The 24671-nt window shown below is 55.0% G+C and overlaps 1 protein-coding gene across 1 annotated transcript in view; it reads left to right on the top strand.

Annotated features, from left to right (window-relative positions):
- The first annotated feature begins 331 nt into the window (after window positions 1-331).
- The window catches only part of RAI1 (retinoic acid induced 1), a 75048-nt gene continuing 50708 nt past the window's right edge, over window positions 332-24671 (top strand). Inside the window, exon 1 of the mRNA XM_065645091.1 lies at window positions 332-467. The gene's annotated coding sequence lies outside the window, so the exon portion shown is untranslated. The remainder of the gene's footprint in view (window positions 468-24671) is intronic.

Below are 24671 nucleotides of genomic sequence, written 5' to 3'. Positions count from 1 at the left end.
CCGCCGTACCCTGCCTGCTGCCGGCGCCCAGTGCCCACTGCCCGTCCCGGTGCCCCGTGTGCCGTGCCCAGCGCCTTGCCGCGCGGTCCCCGGTGCGCAGCGCCCATCGCGCCATCCCCCGCTGCCGTGCCCGGCGCTCCCGGCTCCGCGCTGCCCGTTCCCGGCGCGCGCTGCCCGCTCACCGGAGGCGCGCGCTGCCCGGTTCCCGGCGGGCCCCCGGCGCGGCCGGCAGGTGTCGCTGCCGTCGCGGGCAGGGCGGCGGGCGCGCGTGCACTTCCGACGGCGCTCGGTCATGCCCCCGGCCTCCCTCCCCTCCCTCCCGGCGCCGCGCGGAGCTCCCGCCCGCTGACACCGCCGAGCGGCTCGCACGGCGCGGCGGAGAGCGGCGCGGCCGCCCGGGGATGGCCGCCGGGGCCGCCCCCGCCCAGCGCCGCCGCTGAGACGCAGCGGGGCCGCGGCCCGGCCAGGTAAGAAGGTTCCGGTTGCGGCTCCGGGGGGGCGGTCCGGGAGGGCCTCGGCTCTGCCGCGCTGGCCTCGGCGGGCGCCGGGAGGCCGGCGGCCCGGGGAGGGTGCGGGGTGACAGGCGTTGTGTGGCGGGGGGGGAGAGGAGGTGCCCGAGCGGGGCGGGGGCCGCAGCCCCGGTGCCCGCCCGGTGTGCGGGGGGGGTTCCTGCCCGCCGCCCCGCGTTCCCACCCCGCTTGCTTCGCGTCGCGCCGCCGGCTGCAGCCGCAGCTCCCGCCGAGCCCGCTGCGTTCCTGCTGCCGCTGGAGCGGCGGCGGCACCGCGTCCCCCCTGCGCTGCCGGCATCTTCCCTTCCCTTGTCTTCCCTTCCTTTCCCTTCCCTTGTCTTCCCTTCCCTTCCTTTCCCTTCCCTTCCCTTCCTTTCCCTTCCCTTGTCTTCCCTTCCCTTCCTTTCCCTTCCCTTCCCTTCCTTTCCCTTCCCTTGTCTTCCCTTCCCTTCTCTCTCCCATCGCACCGCACTCGCATTTACAACTGCAGCCCGACCCCCCCCCCCCGCCCTCCACTTCGACCCCCCCAAGCGCGAGCCTGGCCCTAGCACGGTGACGTCACGGGGGGGGCACCGAGGGGCTCCCCGGCCCCCCCCCGGCCCCACGGGTGCGCGCAGCCCACGGCTGGCCACGGTGCTCCCGGCCGGCAGCGTGGGGACGCGGAGGGGGAACTCGGTGCGTCTGAAGCCCCCCTGGAGAAAGGCGGGTTGGGAGCCGCGGCCCCCTCCTCAGCATCCCCCCCCCCCCCCGAGCTCTTCTGCTGCAGCTGCTTTTAAGCTACTAAATTCCAGCTAAATTCCTGTGTGTGCGTGTCCCCTTCCCACCCTCCCCTGGAAATGTGCAGCTGGAGCAGCAGCCTGAGCGCGCTGGTGCATGCACAGCCGGGGATCCCAACCGAGATGCTGACCGGGCTGGTCCCCCCGCCCGGGGGTCGGCATCCCCAGGGCTTTCCGGCCGGTGACAAAGTGTCGCAGCTGACATCGCAGACCTGCCGGACGTTTTCATTGACGTCAGAGCGAGGAGCTGCTGGGGTGCGCGTTTGTTCCCCGCCGCCTTTGATGGAGCGCGATGCCGTCCCTTGGATGCGAGCAAATTTGGCTTGGCAAAAGCTCTTGTGGCCACTGGTTCCTGCTTGTTCTCCCCTTGGCTGCGAGCGGTGCCTGGTCTGGCTGCCCTCAGGTGACCTCCCAAAGTGATGTTTTGGAGGAACAAAACCAACAGTAGGGGTTTTGCGTGGGAGAGCGCTCCTGGGGCGCTCTGCAAGCAGAGGGAAGGCATCTCTGGTGGCACCAGCACCTTCTGAGCGTTCTGCCAGCTCAACTCTGACTGTCCCAGCTCATGGGCATCACCAGAGCCTCTCTGAGGGTCCAGAACTGCTTTCCTACTGGGCACTGAGACTTTGCAGAGCCCTCCTACCCCGCAGCCATTTTCCGTGGGGTGGCAGGTTGCATCTCCCAGTTGGGCGAGAAGCACCGTGGTGGCTCTGGGGATGTGGGTGCTGTCACCCGTATGTCGATGGGAGAGGGCTGGGGGCTCACGTGGGATGAGGCAGAGGTTGGATGTGCATGGTGCCCTGGCGCTGCGCGGTCAGGTGCTGAGACTGCATCTCCTGGTGTCTGTCACTGCCTGATGAAAACGGACCTCGAGCTGCTGGGGGATGGATGGGAGAAGGATGGGAAGGAGCCAAGTGAGATGGAGAAAAGGACTCGTTTCCCCTGAGCGTGCTTCCCTCCCCATTCCCCACGGGATCGCGGTGCGCCTCAGGCATGGTGAGGGTGGTGATGGTGGGGGGTTCAGCGTGGGTCTGCACACAGGGCTCGGAGTTTGGGCTGGGGGCACCCGCACCCTGAGCAGCAGCTCTGCAGCCCAGGGCCGGGAGCTGCGTGAAGTTAAAGGCAGGAAGCGAGCAATAAAAAAATAATAATTAAAAAATAAATACCGCGTCCGGTAGAAACTGCCGGGGAGATTTAGGGAAGCGGCACTGCCGTGCCAGGGAGCCCAGAAGAAGCACGCATCCTCCTCTGATGAGGAGCTGCCTGTGCCAAGGACCGCAGACCCACCTCTCCTCTCCCGGCTGTCTCCTCTGCAAGCCCCAGGGAACAATTGCATACAGAGTGCTTCGTTTCAGAGCCGCCACAGTCATTTCAGAGACCTTTTAGGCAGGAAAAGTGCTCTGTAGCGTGTAATTTGAAGGCTCTGCTCTGAACCTTCACTGTCGCTCAGCTAAATGATCCTCTGCTCTTCCAAACCTTTGCTGCCTGGAAACCAGTGGCGGTGACCTGGTTCCTGGCCTCGCTCGGTCCCTGATCTCCCTTCGGCCCCGTGCTGAGGTGGGGGGAGTCGCAGGTTGCGAGGAGCAGCCCGGGGTGTTTCTCTGTCTTGCATGGGGCCTCTCACACGTCAGAGTCCTGTGAGATTTCAGCCAGTCTTAATCATCTCTCGCCTCTGCCTGAGCTGCAGAGGTTGTCACAGCTCGCTAAGGATTTTCCAGCCTGGAGGGTCAAGTCTTGTGAGGGCTCTGCAGGAAAATCTAGGGACACCGACTGATTTCCCCCAAAATGGGGGAGCTGCAGAATTATTTTCTGTAGCATCCCTCAGGCTTGGCGGCTTGCGGCGGGGAAGGACGGTTTGTTCTGCCGTCAGAGGAAACGGCACAACTTTGGTTTAACTGATAGAGCCGCGTCACAGCCTCGCCGGGGGCACGGCGAGCCGAGCCCGGGGGTGACAGGCCATCAGTTAACAAGGGAGCGCGGTATCGCCGGGGGTTTCCTCACCCTTGTCTTTCCTCTCCTGCCCATCCTGGCACGAGTTGCCCTAAAAACTTCAGTCGGTTGGAGGCACACCTGCAGGAACAGAGCGAGCTGCGGGTTTCCTCTCGCCGCGGGCGCTGCCGGCCCTGCTAGATGCAGGCAGGGCTTTGAGTTCCCGGCAGCTGCGGTGCGCAGGCAGCCTGGTGGAGGTGCAAAGGGAAAGGATGGGGAGAAGGAGAAACATTTGGACGTAAAGGGCTCGGCTCTCACCCCTCGGGCTGCTCCCGGCCGGTCCGGTCCCGTGCTGCGGCACAGGGCAGCTCGCCGGCTGGCACCGCGCAGGCACGTGCACGTCTCCTCTTGCCTCGCGCGGCTTCGTTCTCCTTTGGATTCGCTCCTGGTTTCGCCAAGGCAGGGAGGGTTCCGGTGATGGCGGATTTATGCACGTCACCGAATCATACAGGCGGCCAAAGCAGGAGGAAACTGTCTTGAGTCTGTCCTCAGGCCGTGCCTGGTGGATACCTGGGTCTAACCTGCTCTTAAATACCGCGGGTGCTGGTGAACCCACCCTGTCCCCAGGCGATTGCTGCCACTCACTAGTGACACACTTCCAGCAATGCAACTTGGCTTCTGCTCGCATCCTATCCCCTGCAGCAGGGCACGAAGCAGAGGAAAGGCTGTTTGTTTCCTTTTCCCTTCGTCACCTCTCCGAGGGATGCTCCGCAGCTCCAGCCCTTCTGAAGAGCGGGCGGGATGTGTCCCAGCATCGTCCTGTCCCACCGCCTGCCCAGAAACCTGCCCAAAACCCACCTGCTCAGCATTGCGTGGATTTGGATTTCCCCCAGGAGGGCTTGTACAGCTGCTCGTGGCTGACAGCAGTGAGGCTGCCACCCCAAGCCCTGTGCGGAGGAGGAGGAGGAGGAAGAGGGAGGCAGGTGCAGGTGCTGGGGAGCGGGTGTCACGGCCGAGCGCAAAGAACCGGTTCCAAGCAGCAATTGCCACCTGCATTCTCCAACACCCAGCTGGCAAAAACCTACATGGCCCAGTGAGCTGAGAGCCACCACAGGCCATGCAAGATGGAGAGTGGCTGCCTGGGGCTGGAGGTTGTCATGGTCCCGGTGGGAGGGTGGGCATTGCTGCGGGGCGGCCGCTTCGCTGCGGAGAGGTGGCTGCTTGGGTTTTGCTTGGGTTGCATGGCCTAGTTTTTGAGAGCTGGAATATGCTCAAAGATGGGCTTTCTGCGTTGCTTTTTTTGGTTTTGTTTTGTTTTAAATGACAGCATTTCCCCTTTAAATTTACATCTCTAGCTGGGGAACACAGAGCCCGGTGAGAGAGGGAGTGTGAGACTTTTATAAAAAGAACTAGTCGGGTTTTATTATCCCTTTGAGACGAGCAGGGAAAATCTATACTGAAGGCATGAAATAGCAATAAAAATGGACTTTTTGCCAAAGCAAAATTAATTGAGTGAATCTCAGTCCTCAAGCTTGAGCTCTGAGAGCCTTATGAGTTGGATGTGAACCACGCTGTCCCTTTCCTGGCTCTCATCGCCCGAGGAGGGGAGGCAAAACCTCCCTCCGGTCCTCAGAACCAAACAATGAAGTGCGATGTGATCAGCACCCGGGAGGAAAGGACTTGTGCTCGGGACACGGGCATCCCCACCGCTTGCGAGGCTGGTGGTCCCCGGAGCAAGGACCTTCTCCGGGTCCCTTGGCTTGGAGACCTGCTCTGATGGCGTGAATACGATGCTGATGACCGTTCAGCGATCATCGCTCCAGTGTTTCCATCACTGTGAGTCATGGCATCCCATCTGGATTGTGGATTTAGGGGAGTCCAACAAGGGAAAAGAAGAAGCCGGGAGAGGAACCCGGTGTCTTATCCTGGCCTGGGCTTGCTCTTATTAATCATTTTCCTCCCTCGTCTCTGCTTCCTGCTCCTGCCCCACACCGGGGTCTGGTTCTCCAAGGCGCTTTCTGGGAAAAACCTTCACAGAAATGGAAAATCCCCTCCTGCGTTTTGTTCATCTGGACGTACACATGCGGTGGCACCAGCTTCGCTCTCCTCTATTTGGGGGGGAGGATGGCAGGAGGAGCCGCCGGACAGAGCAGCGAGGGGAAAGACGGATTCTTTTCAGCAGATGGTGCAAAGAGGACAAAGCTGCGTAAACCTCCCGAGTCCACCAGAGAGACAGAGATTAAGGAGCGAGAGGGCTGAGAGGCAGCTCCAGGCAGGAGAAGGAAGGAGAAAAAAGGAAAACGGGGGTGGAAATAGGATTGGAGAGTGGAACTGGGGAGAGGAGTGTTGGGTTGAACAGGAATCTCCTCCCACTTGATGTCTCCCCTCCAATTCAGAGGGCCTAGATTCACTACCATAAAAATATAGCCCTTTTCAATCCCTTATCTTGCAGGAGCAGAAACAATTGGCCTGCAAAGAAGGAGAAAACAATCTGTTTGACTGACAAACAAAAACACATTTCTGCACAAAAGGAGGAGGAGGAAGAGGCAGCTGTCTGGCTGCTGCTTCGGCTTTTTTTCCTTTCCCCTCCCTCTCCTGTCCCCTCGCTAAGCTGATGGTGTTGGAGCGGAGCCGCTGCCCTTGCCAGCAAAACACCCACCGTTCTGACTGGCTGGGTTCAATGTCAGGTTCCTGCAGCAAATGTCGTTGTCCGCCCTGCTGTCACCAGCTGTGATGAAGATGCACCAGCCCCGCCGTGATGCCCTCCAGGGGACGGTGCGGGGAAAGGTGGTACCCGCAGCATCAGTGGGGCAGAAACTGCTGCTCGAGAGAGACCAAGGCCAGCGGCTCCTGGTGGCTGAGCTGGGGACAGAGAGGACACGGGAGATCCCTCATCCGGAGACCTTGGGGAAGTTCAGCTGGGTTGGGGGTGATACGCTGATATTGCAGCACGTGGGCATCTTTGGAGCACCCGAGTCTCGCATTTTGAGTTACTGCTGGGGCATCGGCCATCTCCAGAGTCACCTCTGTGCCTCGGTTTCCCTGTCTGCAAAGTCAGGAGGATAACACATGAGTGGTCTAAGAGAGCTGGGACACAGAAGTGCCCTGTGCGCCTTAAGTCGTTATCCCAGCAAGTCATTATCCCAACAAATCTTTATCCCTATAAAAATCATTATGGCAACCGCCGTACTAGTTAAATTGGTGCTGGGGAGAATCCGTGGGACAGGCAGGAGCAGAGCCAGTGGGATCCCGGCAGTTCTGCGTCTCTCCAGAACAAACTCCTCACTCAAAAGCTTTATTAAAAGAAAGATAAACTGATTCTCCCCATGCGATTCCTAGACCAGGAGCAGCAGTTTTCTGCCCAGAATGGCCTTCCAAGGGGATTCTGCTCTACGTGGACGCCTGAAGCAAACACCCTCGCTCCAAAACCAGCCAAACACAACACCCAGCGCCTGCCTGAGCCTGGAGAAGCAGGAGGCTGGAGCCGGGCCATCTCTGCAGGGACTGGTTAGTGCCACCACACAGGGAATCTGCAATAAATAGAGGAGAACAAGAACAAAACCTTGAAACCACCGTGACAGTCTTAATTGCCTTTGATCGAGGTTGCTGGTGACCTACTGGAGTCCACTGGAAAGATGATCCCACGCTGGTGGACGATTTGCTTTTCACTTTGTTTTTTTTTAAGGAGCTGTTTTGCTCTGCAGTGAAGTAGCAAAATAACGTGTAAGAAATCACAGATTCTAGATGAGTTAATAACAAATAATGACTTTCGGTTCCTGAGTGGTTCTCTCGATGCTTCAGTCCAGGCGTATAACAGACAGGCTTTCTTGTGCATACACAGCCCGGCTTGTTGAAATTCAAGTGAATTCAAGAGATTCAGCCTCTGCTTTCTTAGACAACAGAAGCTTTGGGGAATATTTGACCTGAAACATGAGAAGAACTTGACTTTTTTCTTTTTAATTCTTGCACCTAAAATGCAATTTTCTGCATTTTCCTTTCCTCTTCCATTTCAAAGGAAGATGAGAGGAGCCACCTCTCCACATGTCAAACTGCAGGCAGAAGAAGATACGAAAGACGACTGGACTCCTTTTACAACTTCAGCGTTTGACTTTCCTCCCCAGAAGGGGAAGATGCATTGTCAGCCTGTCTTGTGATCCGGCTATAACCTTTTGTTACCCCGATAAACGTCAGCTGACTGGGCTGGGATGTAAAAAAGCTGCATCTCTACCAGAGCGTTGCTGCGCTGCCGTGCAGACGGTGTTTGGGCAGGAAGAGGCCCAGCGTGTCCCTGCCCCAGCGGGGTTTGTAGACTTTGCCTGGCGTGGGGGCAGTCGGATGCTCTGCGGTGAAGCGCGGGCAGCGGCTGCAAGAGCAGGTTTTGCCCCCAGCTGAAGTACCTTTCAGGGACCACAGTTCCCAGCAGGTGGTGATCCAGCCTGGGATGATGGGGTCTTAGCTGGGATGGGTGGTCTGCAGGCAGTCTGTGCACCAGAGAGGGGAATAAACTTATTTAGGTGGTGTGGCTGGAGCCCACAGTCAGTGCTGCTCAGGGTCACTTGTTCCCTTCCATCGCAGCAGTATCAGGATTGTGCCACATCCTCTGCAGTCACCTGCCCGACTTTTCCACGCTGGTGCCTTCTCCCAGCTCCTTCGAGTCCTGCTGTGGCCCCCCAAGGTCCTCCACCACCCTCTCCTTTACTTATTCCTGTCCCCCAAACTCTTCTTGCCTTCTCCCTTCAGCTTCTCCTTCCCCGCTCAACCCCGTTTGCAGAAACACAAGCCTGCTGAGGGTTTGGCCTTCGTGCTCAGTGCCAGTCGATCACAGCTAATGGCGTGATAAAGTAAATCTAGCAAAGACGTGGAGTTTGGCCCCTGGGCAAGAAAAACGGTTCTGGTTTTAGCAGATGCTGCTCCTCTGGTCCTGCATGCTCTGAGTGTCAAAGTGGCCATGGGAGCAGCTCTTGGGGTGAAGCCAGAGTTTGGCTCAGCCTGTGGCTTGAGGAGAGGTGGCCGAGACATGGTGGGATTTAGTGAAACCCCAGCTCACGGCTTCAGCCCCTGCAGGTGTCTGGATGCTCACAGTCTGGGCAGCGGGACGGTATTTCCCATTGCAGAGCCAGCATTCGGTGAAGCATCATCCACCTGTGTGTTATCCAGCCCTACCTGGAGCTTCTCCTTTCCCTGCTGCTCCCCGGCTGTGTGCAGGATCATCTCCCACCCCTTCCACCAGCCACGGTCACACCGTCCTGAAGCTCGTCCTCCATGTTCCTCTGCGCTGACGTCCCTTGGGATTTGGCCAGTGTGTGTCAGGGCTCCGTGCCTCTTCCCTACAGCTGCTCCCGCTCGGCTGCGTCACCCAGAGCATCCTTCCCTCCTGCCCGGGGTCGCTTCGTACGTCCCATTTCCTCGGTTATTTCACCCTGATTTATACCAGGTCACGGGCATCTGGGTCCCTCACTTGTCCGTGGTAGCACAGCCTCTTCAATTAGGTGTATTTCCAAGCATGACTTCCATCTGTCCATCAGTCGCTATAGGTAATTTCTGCAGCGTTTACAGCCATACAGGGGCATCATTCGTACGTAATAATCGCTGATGGTGGCAGGACTGTGATAAATGATCTGTTCCGCGCGTTTCACCTCTTTTCTATTCACAAATTGTTCGTGATTTTTTTTGTAGTTGCATTAAGTATTCAAAGTGACTGCGATTTCCCCTATTGTATTCATTATTCAAAATTGTTCTCCAGATAATTTCTGCAAATAATTCGCAGTCTTCGCTCTTTTGTGAATACTCGGTCTCAAGAATGAGGGTCGTTTTAATTGGGATCTTACATCACATGATGGATTTCGGCTTCCCGATTGGGCAGGCTTAATTTTTAGAATTGAGGTTTGGGGAGGGAACTGCTGCGATTAAGAATTTGAAATTAACTTTCTTCCAATATCTTCAGTTGCCGCTTAAAATTAACAGTCTGTCTTGTCTTTTTTTTTTTTTTTTCCCCATTCCTGGCCAAAAATCCCTGCCGGTAATTTGTTGGCAAGAAACACTTGGAGAATATAAACAAAAAGGTGCCACCAAAACAGCTAAATTTAACATATCTAAAAACTGGAGCGATGATTAACGGTGGTTTGTTTTGTATTATTCGCCTCGCTCTGGTAAAAATAATGATCAAAATAATTTAGAAACATAAAAAGCCACATAGCAAGGGGACATTTATAGAGCTTGGTTTCATAAAATCTTCCATCAATGACTCTTTATGTGGCTTAGAAATGTTCTCTGGGCCGGTTGGCGGTGAGTTGGTACCGCGGCCGTGCTCGGTGCTCCGGTTCGGTGGTGGCGGAGCGAAGGGACCAGCCTGGCTCCCCATCCCGCCGTGATCCGCGGGAGGCGACACTCGGGGTGTCTTGCCCAGAGCTTGACTCCGGGCGCAGGGTGACCACGGGCGACTTGCCCAAGGTCGCACCCCAGCTCCCCCCTTCAGCTGGAAATAGCTCCAAGGTCTCCTGTTCCCCCCCTGCCATCTCGGAAAGGTGTGGAGTTCAGATGTTTGCTCTAACTGACAGCCTGGCTCCTGCCACCTCTCGTAAAACCTCCTTGGCTCTATTTTCTGCACCCCCCCCTCCACCATCAGGCTGAGTCAATACAGTCCCACCCGTCCCCCCCACTCCCTTTAATAGCACGGGTTCTTGTGGCATATTTATGCCTCCAAAGTGGAGCGTTGTGCCGGCGTTCCCGTTCGCGCTGCTCGCCCCCACCAGCTGCTGCTGCCGATTTCCCTTAAAAATAAAACCCCTCTAAAGGTACAGCAGGGACACCTTAAATGCAGAGCTGTGGCGTGCAGTTAATCATATCCTCTTAACGGGTTTATTCGCTCATTAAATATTTAAGACTCGTTTCTCTTTATCAATAGTGTGGAGGCGTGCAGGCCCCGGTGCAAAGATTTATGCACACAATAGGATCGGTGCATTTAGATTTGTTTGAAGGGATCCGAGAGCCATTTAAAACTCGACCGAGGGGGACGGTTTCTGCTGCTGCTGTTTTCCTCCGGTGAGATTTCTGCCTCCTGACTGCGGTCGGGAGGGGAGGTCGGGCTGGCGGCTGCCTCCGATACCTGCCTGGTTGCTTTTGAAATAGCTGTGCCCCTTTTTGAGGGACACAGAGGTCTCAGAGGGGACCCGCTTGTGCCGGGCATGAGCGTCCTGTAGTGATGAAGATGGTCTGTGGAAAATGTGGTGTGTGGAGGCAGGACCTGGTGCTGGGTTGTCAAAGCAGCGTCTTGATCCCCGCTTCCCACTGCTGGCTGTAGGAAGAGCTTTGCCGTTGCGGCTCAGATGCGAATTCCTGCTCGTCTGGCACCGTTCGGGAGCTGTCATGCAGGTGCAACATCTGTCGTTCTCCTGTTATTACCTGAGCTCTGCTCTTCACGCAGGTGGAAGAGCGGTGGTGGCCTTTTTGGTTCGTGGGATGGGCGGCAGAACTAAACCCACCTTGATCCTGCCTCCCCATCCTTCCCATCGCCAACCCCCTGCCCACCGCAGCTCACCAGCCCGGACCACCATCCAGAGCATCCACACTTCACGCAGTCCCCTCCACGTCCCACCTTTGCCCACGCCGGCTCCCCAGTCCCTCCGCGAGGCTCCGTGGCTGCCAGCTGCTGCCAGATGTGTTGCCCCCGCTCAGTGTAAGGAGGCCATTCCTTGCACTCCTGCGGGCGTGCAGTGCACTAGCTCGTGTGTACACCAGCTCCCCAGTCTCCGAGGGCTGTGGTGGGGAAGCTGGGATGGGGCTGGGAGCCTGAGTGTGCGGCCGATGCGGACGCGGGACGTGACCTGTGCCCGTCCTTCCATGGAGCGCCTTGCTGGAGCTCGCAGGGCCAGCAGGTCCCGGCACGCAGGGCTCTCTCACCGTCTCAGCGGTCTCTGCTTAGATCAGGAGGGAGCAACTCATGCCAAGACCTGTCCTCCCCAGCCTGCAGCTTGGAGTCGGCGACGGCAGCAGCTGATGCCCAGGTTTTTTTCGCCCCCCCCTGCAGCATCCCGGCTGGTTCTTCCCGCAGCCAGACGTGCCTGTCCCAAAAATTCCTCTGCGTGAGATGCTGAGGGCGAGTGGCTGCAGTGGCAATAGGCAGAGCTGGCAGGTCCCTCCTGGAGGGGGTGAGAAATACCCCGGCTGGCTTATTGACAGCCCAGAGCATGGGAAGAGCGTGCATGCGTCAGATATTTCCCCAAACCTCTCCTGCTTTGCAACGTGCCCGCTGAGAAGAAAAAAAAAAAAAGGATCTGACAGCAATAAAACTGTCGGGCGGCTGCTGCTGCTTTTTTTTTTAAAGTTCTGTGATAGCTTCTCCCCCTCTTTTTTTTAATAGCTAATGCATCTGTCACTACTTTCCTAATGAGCTTTCCGAAAGGGCCTTGGGGACCTCTACCTATCCATGTGGGCTCACATAGGAGCTTACTCAGGGGAGGCAGAGAGAATCCAGCTCCCTCTTTCGCCCCCATCTCCTCCCAAACTCCTCTCGGAGGGCAGGTTGTCCGGAGGGAGGGGAAGGCAGCAATATCTCAGCGCTCGGCGAGCTGGCGTGCACCCCCTGCAATCACAGCCAATAATGACAAAAAGACGGGGCTGCTGCCAGAGATAGAGAGCTGAGCTCCAAGCGTTACAGCAATGTCACAGCCTTGGGACTGCTGCTGGCTGCTACTGGAAAGAAATTTCCTCACAACAGGCAGAGTTATAGGAAGGAGCCATTGATTGCATTAAAAAACACCCTCCCCACCTCTTTTTTTTGGCATGGATTTTCAAGGCTTGCTTTTTTTTTTTTTTTTCCCCTCCTCTCTCCCCCCTCCTCGCTTTCTCCATTTGCCATTGAAGTTGCGTTCAATAAAACCCATCGCCCGAGAGTGTCTGTTCGCATGTTCTCAGCAGTACAATGGGCAGAGGACTGCAGTGTGCGGAGGCTCCGCCAGCCTCACGCAGACAATGAGGGGGTGGGAGCGGGGCGGGGGGGGGGGCTTTTATTTTATTTTATTTTTCCCCCACCTGCTAGCCCCCACTACTAATTGTAATCACAAAAGGCAAATGGGAAGGGACTGGGGGAGCAAGGCTGTGGTTCACTGGGGTCATGGTCTCCATCAGTCATTCTCCCAGCCTGTTGCTGGGTAAAAGCCTGGCTCCTGGGTTTATCAAAATGACTGTGCAGTAAAAGCCTCTTCACCCAAAACAACCCCCCAGAAAAAGCTATTTTAACTGACTCAAAAAGCATGAACTTCCTATTGCCATCCATGGGAGACTTTCCATTGGCTTCTCTAGGTGCAGAAGGGAAAACAGAGGGTTTGGTGACTCAGGCGCAAACCTGGGATCTCTTCCTCTCTCTGACGCTGTTGGCAAATTGTTTAGGGTCCGATTCATCAAGGGCCTGAACGCCTCCATCCCTGTGCCGTTCCATAGGGCATGAGAGGATGCTCCCCTTGGCAGGACCGAATCTCTTGACTGCGCCGTGCCCACGTTCCCCTCAGCTGTAAAATGTGACAGTGCTAACCCTACGTCGCGTGATGGTGGAGGAGCTAATAACTATTAATGCCAGGGAGATGCTTCCAGATCTATAGATAAAAGGTGCTCAAGGAGGGAAAATTATTATCAACGTGGGCCAAATAGCTACAGGGGATTCGAAATCTGTTTGTATTTGTAGGATGTAACCACAAAGGAGGGAGAGACTGGGACAATGGAGCATGCACAGCACTAATGGAATGAGCGTAGGAAAGACGATATCTCTGGAGACCCTTAGAAACCATTTCCCAGTGGTAAGATCTGCTTGGGTTGTTTGTTCTTCTTCCCAGATGAGAGCTGCAGTCATGAACGCTTTTATCACTTAAAACTGGACTAGACAGAGGGCCAGAGCGCGTACAGTAGGGACGAGCCTGCGTGGCTCTCCAATGTGTGGATCCACAGATTTAACAGGCCTCAGCTTCCATTTCTATCTTTCAGAGCTGCGTTTTATAACAGAGGAATCTGGACTGGACCTTTCAGACCTGTTTTTCAGTCTTATGGGATGCAGGTTTGGCCTTTGGTAGAGACGCAAGGGCATGACTTGGGCATCTCGAGGCTGCAGCTGCAGCAGGAGGGTTGTTCGGGGTGGAAACATCCCCATCTCATCCCGGGATGAAGCCCCGGGATACGGTTTGGGCTGGAGCGTGGGTTTGGAACAGCCCTGTGGTACCACGTGAGCGTGGTGGTTCCTTGAGGCCATTTCACTGGGAGATTCACTTTTTCCAGCTGATTCACGTTCCTGGTACGAGCCCATTTCTTGCCATGGTGACGGTAAAACTGGCTGAGAGCTCTGCACGTGAACACGCCGTGGTCCAGTCTGGAATCTCCTTGCGGGCTCTGAGGCCAGTGGTGCCAGGAGCCGGACAAACACAGGTTTTTCCCTTGAGATTAAAAACTAAGGTAGACAAGCCGTTTGTTGTCTGTGATCTAGCAATGCCAAGAGACCTGTGCAAAGCTTTGGGCAAGCTCACAGGAGACGGGCAGCGTCCGTCCCGGCTCCCCTGGGGCGAACATCCCGCAGTTCCTCGCTCATGATGCCATGCAGTTCTTCGAAATCACGACATCGCCTTCCCTTTGCACCCAAAGACGGCCCCATTTTGTGCTCTGGGGAGCTGCAGCCTTTCTCACTGAAGACCTGCAGCACACCATGCTCTTTTTTTCTTTTTTTCTCTTTTTTTCATCTCCTGGACACTTTACTTAGGTTCTTTCTTCCCTCTCATTTTCTCTACCATCAAATGAAAGCCATTCAGACCAAAACGGTTCAGTCTGCTCTTTGTGTCTGGAAAACAGAACACCAAAGACAGCTGGACCTACCCGAGATGGCCACGGCCGTGGCAACAGTGGCTCTTTGTTAGCTCTGTTGTCTCTGCCCCTATCTCCAGTGTCTGGGGCCCTGTCTCTTTAAAGCTTTAGTGCGCTGTGTCAAAGCCAACAGAGAGTTCAGCTTATTAATGGATTCGCTAGGTTAATATCCCAACAGTTTGGTTGCGTGTTGTTTTTTTGTTTTTTTTTTTTTTTCTCTCCACCAGCATAATTTAGAAAGGGGGGAGGGGGAAAGAAAGATAACCCAGTCCCATTTCTGGGGAGGAGGGCACGGTATGGCTCATTGCTTTGGAGAAATGGAGCTGGAATGGTTGGTGGGGCCAGGAGAAGGTGGTGGCCCAGCCCTTCGCCTTCCTGTCTGTATGTACATCTCTCTCTATCCTTCTCCTGCGGGGTTCCCTGCATCAAAGCTTCTTCCAGTTCTTATGCTAATGAGGTGCATTAATGCTTAATGACTGTGAACAGGCTTGTTTAATTGCACCTATCTGAGCAGGAGGCACGTTGCTGTATAAGAGGGAACGACCATGTAAGCAGCTGCATGCCCTCCTGGACAGTCTTAATTACATGTAAAACTGATGTGATCTAAACCACCAGGCTGGTGATTAGTTTAGTGAGGCAGGTGGTACTTTGCAATTCAGTGCCTCAGAAACTCTAGAGCAAGTGAGATCAGATTCTTTCGTAGGCTATGGAGGATAAGGCAAGCCCTGATCATCCTTGAATTTGATGTTGGGTGGGGACAAGCGCGGCATAGTAGATTAATTTAATTAATTTATTGCAGTTAGTTTGCAAAGACATTATCCGCAAGCGTCTGTGCAGAATACTGAGCAGTCCCATTAATGCAATGCTATTTTGCCTGTAAATCCTCTCCCCCCGCCCCGACAGGAGGAATGAGCTTCGATGGTCTCAGCTTTCTGCAGTGTTATCTCGCGCTGTTTGAATACAACCGATTGTCTGAACTACAAAGAGGCCCGGGCTCTAATGCAAAGCCATCCCTATTGGCACTAGACCTAGATTAATGACTCTGCATGCATCGCCTTGGCTCTAAACTGGATTTCCCTGCAGCAGCTCGCGGTGCTGCTGTCTGCACGCCGGGATCGGTGCCTCTGCCCGGGCTGCTGGCGGGAGCGGCGGGTCTGGGAGCACCTCCAAGCGCGAAGGCTGGTAAATGGGGGTGCGCAGGTATGGAGGTACCTGCCACCTGCTGCTGATTACCCGCCCTCGCTTCTTCCAGTTATTTGGTTTGCTTTTTATTCACCGGAGGGAGGGGATTTTTTTTTTTTTCTTAATTTATAAAAGCAAGCTTTTTTTAGAAATTGGTGTGGGCGGGGGAGTCAGCCGAATCAAGCAGCATTTTGGGGTTCGGTTGTGCTCCCAGGGCAGGCATCTCCCGACCCGCCGCTTCCTGGGGGCTCACCCGGCTTCTCGTCCCCACACCGGACCCTTCCCCTCGGCCTCCTCTTCCTCGAGCTCTTCCTCCCCGTCTCTCTGCTCTTCCCCTCTCCCTGCCCTCCCGGGCCCCAGCAAAGGCTCTTCCTGACGTTACTCCCACAACAGCCGCTTCCTTCCCGTCCCAGCAGCCCCCGGCTCCGCAACCGGCCCTGCCTGGCCCCTCGCTACCTCCCCCAGACCCCTCTCCTGCTCCTCCCCTGTTTATTTTGCAAAAGGGCTTATCTCAGACATGGAGGCTCTTTCTGTGTGGGGTGAGACCCACGGCCACGGGGCCACCGGGTGGGAGGTGACTCACGGTCCCCACTCCTGCCACCAAAGCCCTCTCCTGGTGTCTGTGACACCCATGGGGTTTTGGGGTCAGAAACCCACTGTGTGGGACACGTTTTAGCCAATGCACAGGGACCAGCTCCCCAAAATTAGCATTCCCCCAACCCCGCCATGTTTCAGACTTGTTGATGGGGAAGGAGGGCCTGGCCATGGCAGCCGTCTGCTTAGAATCATAGAATCATTTTGGTTGGAAGATACCCTTAAGATCATTGAGTCCAACCATAACCTAACTCTAACACTACCCCATGTCCCTGAGAACCTCATCTCCGTCTGTCCAACCCCTCCAGGGATGGTGACTCCAGCACTGCCCTGGGCAGCCTGTTCCAATGCCCAACAACCCATGTTTTGTGTCAAGGCAGGAGCTGGGGAAGAAGCCGAGCTGAGCGTGTGTTGGGAGGATGAGAGTGCTGCAGTGTGTTCCTCGGCATCTTCCTCAGCACCTTCCTCCCAGCCAGCGCGTTTCCTGGCAGGAGAAGGTGTGCGGCCATGGCGAGGGTGGCAGCAGGAGGGCAGCAGCTGAGGAGATGGGATGGCAGAGGAAAATCCAAGATGGCATCTCCCTGAGGGGAGAATGGTGCCCTGCCTGGTCTGAGGTGGGAGCTCTCCCTCCATGGGAGTGAGCCCCGCTCCGAAGGGCCGCAGCTGCCTGGCTCCCCGCGGGGGAGGACGGAGGCCCTGCCGCCATCTGCCTTCTCCTCACCCACCCCACCATGGCTGTTCCCCCTCCTTGTCCCACTGAGGCACACTTCGCTGCGCTAAGCCTCGGCCTTGCGATGTCCCCAAAGCAGATTCTGAGTGGAAAAGGAGACTTTTCCTCTCAGAAAAGCCACCTATGGTGGCCATGCCAAGGCAGCCCCTGAGCATCGTGGCATTGCCCCCATGTGATGCCACCACACGAGACCTCGGCGCCCCGGCGGGCATGGCCGCCCGCAGTGCCATCCCCTCGGGTGGGCCGAGCACCCCAAGACCCTCCATCGCTGTAAAAGCAGGAGCGTTTTGCAGAGAAATGCTGCGAAATCGGCACCGCCGCGGTGCTGTGGGGCGTCCGCCCGTGGGGGCTCAGCCCGGCCCCGTCTGCGGGCCAAACATCCTCGCGCCGAGCACCAGCAAAACCTTTTTTTAGCACTCCCCTGTTTGCCAAGCGTACTTCCTCTCTTTTGATTCTTACCACCTACATACAGTCTGACTGCAACAGCAAAAAAAAAAAAAAAAAAAAAATTGCAACATTCAGTAGAAGGCTTTTCTGTCTAATGACGTTAAATTTATTAACCAAAACTCCAGCTGCACCAGGCTGGGATCTAATAATATTCAAGCTATGGAGACATCAAGTAGAAAGAAGCTTAAAGCCCTTTTTATTTCACAGTAAAACTGTCAGTAAATAACTGGATTGTCTTGAGACTGAGAAAATGGGGATTTATCTTCCTGAACATGAAAAGTGTGCTTATTTTTTTTTATCAGCTTCAAAAAGCCCCAGCAACCTTGATTTTCCTTCCACACCGTTCTCAGCAGCTCTGCCAAGCCCCAAAACCACACAAATCAAGAGACAGGCTCTAAAGATATTTTTAATTAAATTAATTCCTTTTCCTTCCTTCCCCATTTCTCCCTTGTCCCCTCCTCCATCCTCTCTTTCTCTCTCCCTGTGTCCCCAGCTAATGACTTCTAAGCACTGTGACATTTCAGCGCTGGCTGTCACTAACACCACACCTCCGTGCTGGTTATAAATTGGGCACAGAGACATAAAATTCCCCGCAGAAGGTCCCTGTTTGATGATATTCTCCGAGGTAAATCTCCAATAGCTCCCTGTTTTCTTTAATAACGCTAATAGGCATAGATTAATTAAACTGTTATATTACTTCCTTCTTTCTACCAGCACCAGTTAGAAATCTTATTACCTGCTCCTCTCCGCTTGCCTTTTCCCCAAGGTGGTTCTATTCCAACCAGTTACCAAGGTTTCTCAGAGGCTGTAGCACAAGGTGAAACGTCAGAAATCGTGTCCGCGGGGCCAGATCCTGCCCCAGCCCCTGGCTGCAAAACCCCACCGGCCTCGGCAGAGTGCGAGCGGCCGTCAGCGGGGTCAGGATTAAACCCCGGGTTATCTGAAGAGGTTCTTGTTCTTGAAAGCAACAGCGGGGCTATTGTTGGGTCTGGATGCCCCCCTCGAAAAGGGACCACAGCTGTAGGAAAGGGAATTGTATACATCCATCAACTCCTCCAGGGCCTCAGGATGTATTAGTTAAGATTGCGGGATAGCATGTCTCGGCTCCACTGAAGGAGCCCTTTGAATGACATGTTGGATATACTGTTGCACATCTGGCCGCTGTATTATTGAATTGCTCTACGGTTGCATTTTCCAGACCGCGGGAATGTGTCGGTCTTTGAGGGGAGTCGGGGCAGGGGGGAGATGAAGGGGACGACATGTGGGAAAATTAGAGGGATGCATCCCGCGGGGTGGGGTGGGTTCGGATGGAGCTGCGTGGTGGAGGGAAGGGGGGACGAGCAGGGCGATGCTTTCACACAAAATGCCGTGTTGCCATTTGAAATCCGCTCCAGAGCTTCCTGCTCTAATTAAATTTGTCACCATCGTTACTATAATGCCTGCCATTCCTCTGCTGCTTTTTTGTTCTCAGGGATCCCAAAACATGACAGAGGCAAGGGCAGAATCTCCAGGTTCCTCCGTCTTTCCTCTGCAGGAGCTTTTTCTGAGCGAAACCAGGAAAATGCGCTTGTAGGAGCTGCTTTGGGGTAGGAGCACAGCCGCTTCTGGTCTGGGGACACTGGAGCAAGGGACACTGGGGCCAAGGGATCTGGGCAGCTCTCGCACTCACACATAAGGTGTCTCCTGGAACTGTTAATTTGCAGGAGCTTGTGTGAGCACCCCAGGAAGGCCCGTTGCAGCAAGCAGCCCTTCTTGGGCTCTCACTTGGCTTGTCCCGCTCTTGTCCCCTCCGGACCCGCACGGGAGCCCAGCATCCCTGCAGCCACTGCTGCATCCCTGCTCTTGGCACCGTGGGGTACCACGTACGGCTGCTCCACACCGCGCTGAGGCAGGAGGAATTCGCTAATTACTGGCGGCTCTTAATAATGGCCCCCGAACGCTGCCAGAGTGGCGTGAAGGGCTCAGAGCAGGAGACACAACCTGCTCCATCGTGTCTTCCGTGTCAGCCTGCAACGAACTGAATGCAAAAAGGCTGTCTGAGCCGCAAACAGCGGAGCCCTTGGAAATTTAAAGGTGCAGAGCACAGAAAACAAAGGCGAGGCGATCGCGCTGCTGAATATTCATCCCGGCGTCTGATCCTGCCGGGAGCAAAGCCCGCACAGCTCCCGTGAAAGCTGATGGGAGGGAACCTTGGTCTGAACCTCATCTTGGGCTCCAGCCCAAATCTGTGGGGGGAGGGCAAATTAGTCCTTAATGCACATATATCTTACACTAAAACCTGATAAGGGAACTCTCCTATGTTAATTTACCTGAGTTATTTACTATACTGATTGCTGAAGGTACTCTGATTAGTGCATGAAATATTTCTATACCTTCGGTCTGATTAACCCATATCTGCAAAATAAATATTTGTCTCATTACAGTTATGCGATCGCGCAATCAAAGACCCTGTCGTAATGGGAAAGGGGGAGAGTATCCGTGTGGAAAAGCCAGGGCATGGCGACACAGAAGGAGTGGGTTCGGGATATGAAAAGCAGGGGCATAGCCGGAGGGGGAGGCTTAGCGGTCACAGCCCCTGTCCGGAGGGGTTGAAATGCCAGGGAGGGCGCGATTCTCCTCCCGTTTCACCGCTGCTAATTGGGACTAATTCCGTTTGACTCAGCAACGCCGCGCCAGTCCCAGCGAGAGGAGGGTCAGACCTTGGGAATCACAGGGGTGAGTCCCAGTAGGTTCCCAGCCTCCGGCTTTTTTTTTTTTGAAAGAGAAGCAGGGAGTTCCCGGCAGCGCGGTGCCTGTGCCAGTCTCCCAGACGAGCTCTTAAAATAGCCCAGCGCGCCAGGCTGTGGCACCGGGGGAGAGCGCAGAGGATGGAGCGTTCAGTCTTTCTGGCCCAGATCCGGGGAGAAAAGGGTGGGGGGCTAGCAGCTCGCTGCTCAAAAATGAGGTGCTTTAAAGTGTTGTGCGGTGAGGGGGGCAGCCAGCACCCCACAACCAGGTGGCAGGGAGCAGAGGAGGTGGCAGCCGGTGATGCTGGCACTGCCACGCGTGCTGGACACGGTCCCTCGGCGAGGGGAGCTGTAAGTCATCTGGAGGAGAGGATCCCCCCTCTCTGCCGTTACAGGGCTGTTTTGCATATGCTCCGTTAGGAAAAAAAAAAAGAGGAGTTTTATTGTGGCTGTGCAGAAGAGCTAAGTCAAGAGGTTGCTTTATGGCTCGCGGGTGCCGGCGTAGAGAGGAAAAAGCGTCCCAGATGCAGCATATAGTAAGGCTGGCAGGGCTGTACAGCGCTGCTGCATCGCAGAGTGGCTGCAAGCGCGGCTCTGCAAAAGAGCTGAAGTCATTTTTCTTCTAAGGGCAGGGGGTAGTGGGGAGGAAATATGAAGGCAGCCCTGTTGCTAAGGAAATCTGCTCTTTGTATGGTCGTACATTTAGGTAATGCTAATGAAAGGCCATATAGTAGCGAGGTGCAGATGTCAGCACTGTGCACTCCTGGATATTTGATTAGCATTTCTTTGACTTTGCCTCCTCTAACAGAAATACCTAAGTATATGGATATTAGGAAAATAAAATCCCCCTTCTCCTCTGCCAACAGCCCAACAGCATATGTTACGCAGAGAAAGGAAAAGCCTTACCAAAATCAGACACTCCACAATGAACGTGTGTTTTTTTCCCTCCCCACACACACCCTGGAGAGGATGAGAACAAACATGTGATGAGAACAGAAATAGTCACATCACTTAATGCATTGCTGGACGGTACCCAGCCAGCACAGTGATGAACCTGGCGTAAGACCCAATAGCAGCAAACCAGCATAGCATCCTATTTAATGGCTGGTGGCCACAGATGTTTTAAACCTCGAGACTGCAATCTCTCAGAGGTTTCCCTTTCAACTCGAGCACCAGTGAGCTGCTTTGGGAAGCAAAAGCTTGCAAATGCTCCATCCAGGGATGCAGCGCATCCGTGGATTATCTGGTGCCTGCGTATGTGCGTGGAGTCTGAGCCCGGATCCGGTGATCTGGCTTACGAAGCGGGAGAGGACCCCGTGCTGCTGCTACAGAGCATCATGTCCCGCTCTCGAGCATCGCTGGAAGAATGAGTCAGCCGTTTTCCTTCGCGCAGGGGTCGAGTGGATGCCCCTGTCTGAATGTCACTAATAAAAGCACCCAGAAATCTAACTGCTCTATGCTTGCATGTCGTGCTTGCAACTGTCTTAAAGACCAGCTGCTCTGCGTGAGACTTCCCAGAGCGCTTGAATGAAGCCCCTACATCTCTCACTTTCTCTTTTGCCTTTTTTTTTTTTTTCCCCCACACAGTGCAACGTGGGCTCTGTTCCTCCTCGCCTTTTGCTCTTGCTCCCTGGGGCAAGCCGCTGTGTCTCAGAGGCGTGAGGAGCGAGTGCTCCCGGGAGTCCCCCAGCTCATCTGAGGAATGGCCCCACGGGTTCTAAATCCAGCAGCGAGGCCCCGAGGTGGTAGAGACGTCTGTGCTCTAAAGCCGAGCATCTCTCCTGAATGGCAGCGGTGCCCGGGATGGAGCTTTGCACGGGTTTTGGTGTGGCGGCTGCGGACGTCTCCCTCCCTGCCAGCACCTGCCCCTCCCTCTCGCCGTTGTGCAACCTCCCAAGGGCAATTACAGCAGTGCTTACGTGGAGGAGCAATATTGGGAAAGTATTTAGTCATTTTTAACTGTTTTGCTGGCAGCTCCCCTCCCTTAAGGTGGTTCCCGTCTCTTCTCCTCCCAACATGTTGTGGCAACTCCTGGCGGCAGCCCCTGGCCCGGCAACGCTTCTTGGTGCATCCTTGGGTACCGAGGGGGAGCCCACGCTCCGGCCGAAGAGCCACATTCCTGTTGGATGACTCTTCCTTTCCTTTCCTTTCCTTTCCTTTCCTTTCCTTTCCTTTCCTTTCCTTTCCTTTCCTTTCCTTTCCTTTCCTTTCCTTTCCCTTTCCCTTTCCTTTCCTTTCCTTTCCTTTCCTTTCCTTTCCTTTCCTTTCCTTTCCTTTCCTTTCCTTTCCTTTCCTTTCCTTTTTCTTCCTTTCCTTCTTCCCATCCCTTCTTTGCTCACTACAGTGATTTTAAAACTTCCATGCCTTGACGGAGATGTGGTGGGGGATGTTTTTGAAAGCAAAATAAGAGGCAGGAGGACACAGAGCTACTCGTGCTCTCTGGATGCTTCTCCATCTCCATCCCCAGGGGCGATTTTCCCCCGGCCCAGCGTAAACAAGCAGTTAGAGCAGTTGGAGCGTTACTCCGCAAACACGCCACCGGCCCCTGCCCTCGCCGCAGGTTCCCTTCCTGCCGCCGTGCCCGCGCTGAGCGTTGGGGTGGCACAGGGGGTATCGGGCTCGCGGTCACGGGCAGGAGCCACCTCCAAGCGTTGGCGGGCGAGGAGGCTCCAGCAGGAACTGGGGTCGAGTCTGCAGCAGCCCCGTCACTGCTCTGCACGGCTCACCCTGCTTCGGAGGGGCGACTGCAAAATTGAGGAGCGTTCGGGGAAGTTTAGGGACACTGGTGGGCTCCCGAGGAGGGACTTGGAATAGTCTGGGTGTTGTTTATCCTAGAAAGATGGTTAAAAGAAGAGGCCACGGTAAAAGAAGATAAGCTTATGCGCGCATAGAAACAACACTAAAAAGTACATCATTAAGGTTACGAAGTCAGGCACTGAGCGCGTAAGAAATCCCAGTATTAAAGACACCTGAGCGGCTTACGTCCGGCAGCGTGGCATGCATTCATTAGGGTGCAGTCTTAATTCCATGGTCACAAGCTATTTCTTCTGCCGGGGCTCTGCTTCAGTGAGTGTGTGGGATGGATGGAGCTCGGTTAAAAGCAGCTCAGGGTCCAGGGCATGGCTGTGCTGCTGCTATGCGATGTGCAACCATCATGCAAGTCCTTCTTGGAGGATGAAATTGTTCCTCCTGGACCGTCCTGAAGTGTGAAACGCTAAATCTGCTCTTGCCTCGTGCTTTCCCTTCTTTCCCTCTGTCCCTTCCACCTCCATGCTGCTCGGTGGTTGGCAGGGGGGAGTAGCAGGACAAGTTTTTGGGGAAGGCTGACTTTGCGCTGGGACCCCCAGGCAGGAGGGAACACACTCTGCAGCTCCAGGAGGGCTGATGCAAGTGCAGCCCACATGCTTCATGCTGCCAGCCTTTGATTTTTCCATCTGTTTTTTGTTTTCGTTCAGTTAAAGGCAGAGAGGAGAGGTGGATTTTGGTGTGAACCTCCTGTCTGTGTCTGCATGTGGTGTGTGGGACCCGGATCGGGCTGGGGGACTTAGCGGGCATCATTTCTTCCAAAGCCGCGGGAGAAACGTACATTTAGGAGAAGCAGCCTTGCAGCTTGCTGTATTCACCGTCTGAGAGCTGAGCCAGCCAGAGCCTGGAGGGGACAGATGGAGGAATTAAGGACATCTCAGCTGGGCAGTGGGACCAAGGGATGCGCAGTGGGGAGCTGGCTCCCGTACCCGAACCACTTTGGAGACGGGGCTGGGACTTATCGTAGCTTTTCTTAGCAAGAGAGCCCTCCACCGGAATAATGTGTTGTGGACATAAAAGGAGATGTGGAGAGGGAATATTTTCACCCTAGAAGCTGCTAAGGAACTTGCATTTAGCTGCTAGCAATCTGTTTCAAACTGGGTTTCTGTCCCAGGAAAGAGAAAGCTGAGCAATCTCACTGCCCTGACCAACTGTAAATTCTTTCCTGGCTTTGCTGGGGAAAAACAATGCGCTCTCAGTGAAAACCTCCCAGAAATCCAGGACATGAGTATTTTTTATGTCAGCCCTTTACTGCTTTGGAGAGAGCAGCTAAGGAGCCCAGTCAAGTAGATCCTCTGACTTTTATTTACCAATGAGGCAGTGGAGTGTCTGGTGAAGGACGGAGATGTTGCCTGCCTCCCTGAGCCGGGCAGGTCACGGTGACACACGCGTGACCGCGGGAGAGGAGCCGAGAAACCATTTCTGAGAGAAGAGACTCGAGAGGGATGCGTGTAGCAGAGCACAAAACGCGAAAGCCACCTTGAAACTTTGCATTTAGATGCCTGCAGCGGCAAACCAGGGAGCTTTCCACGAGGACCAATAGATTTCCCGCCTCACAGCATTTGCTTAAAAAGTATTCATAAATACACCCGCCACTACTAACCATCCTTTTCTGCTGGGAATTGCCATTAGCAGCTAAATTCAGCATTTTACATATAAAAAGCCCTGAGACTTAATTCTGTGCGATGCTTTCTTCAGAGCCCTTGTAGAAGAGATGACTCCAAGATATATTTTGGCAAAGAGTTACAGTGAGGTGTTGGGAAGCGGGGATGGTAACGCTGCTCGACGTACGATCACATCACCCAGGAGATGCACGTGGTGCGGGCGAAAGGAGAGACCACAAAGGTCAGGGTGTGCTCCCCGAAGATGGGAGTAGCATCCATCGAGCACACACGGGTAGTGCTCCCTTGGAGGCCAAAACCAGACAGGTTTTCCTGGACGCAGCAAAAAGGACATCCCTGGCACTAATTATCCCCCGTTGCATTGCAAATCCCTGCTGCAGCGCACGAGATGTTCAGCAGCATTTGAACGTGGAGGGAGATTTCTGTTCCCTCAGCTGCTTTCTCAGAAGTACCTGGACTTTCCCAGCTGAAGTTGCACCTGTGATGGAATGAGCCCGGAGGGAAGGTCCCCGTGG

This window comes from Caloenas nicobarica, chromosome 14 (genome assembly GCF_036013445.1).
Source record: "Caloenas nicobarica isolate bCalNic1 chromosome 14, bCalNic1.hap1, whole genome shotgun sequence".
Lineage (NCBI taxonomy): Eukaryota > Metazoa > Chordata > Aves > Columbiformes > Columbidae > Caloenas > Caloenas nicobarica.
This window is presented reverse-complemented; position numbering and strand designations above follow the sequence as displayed.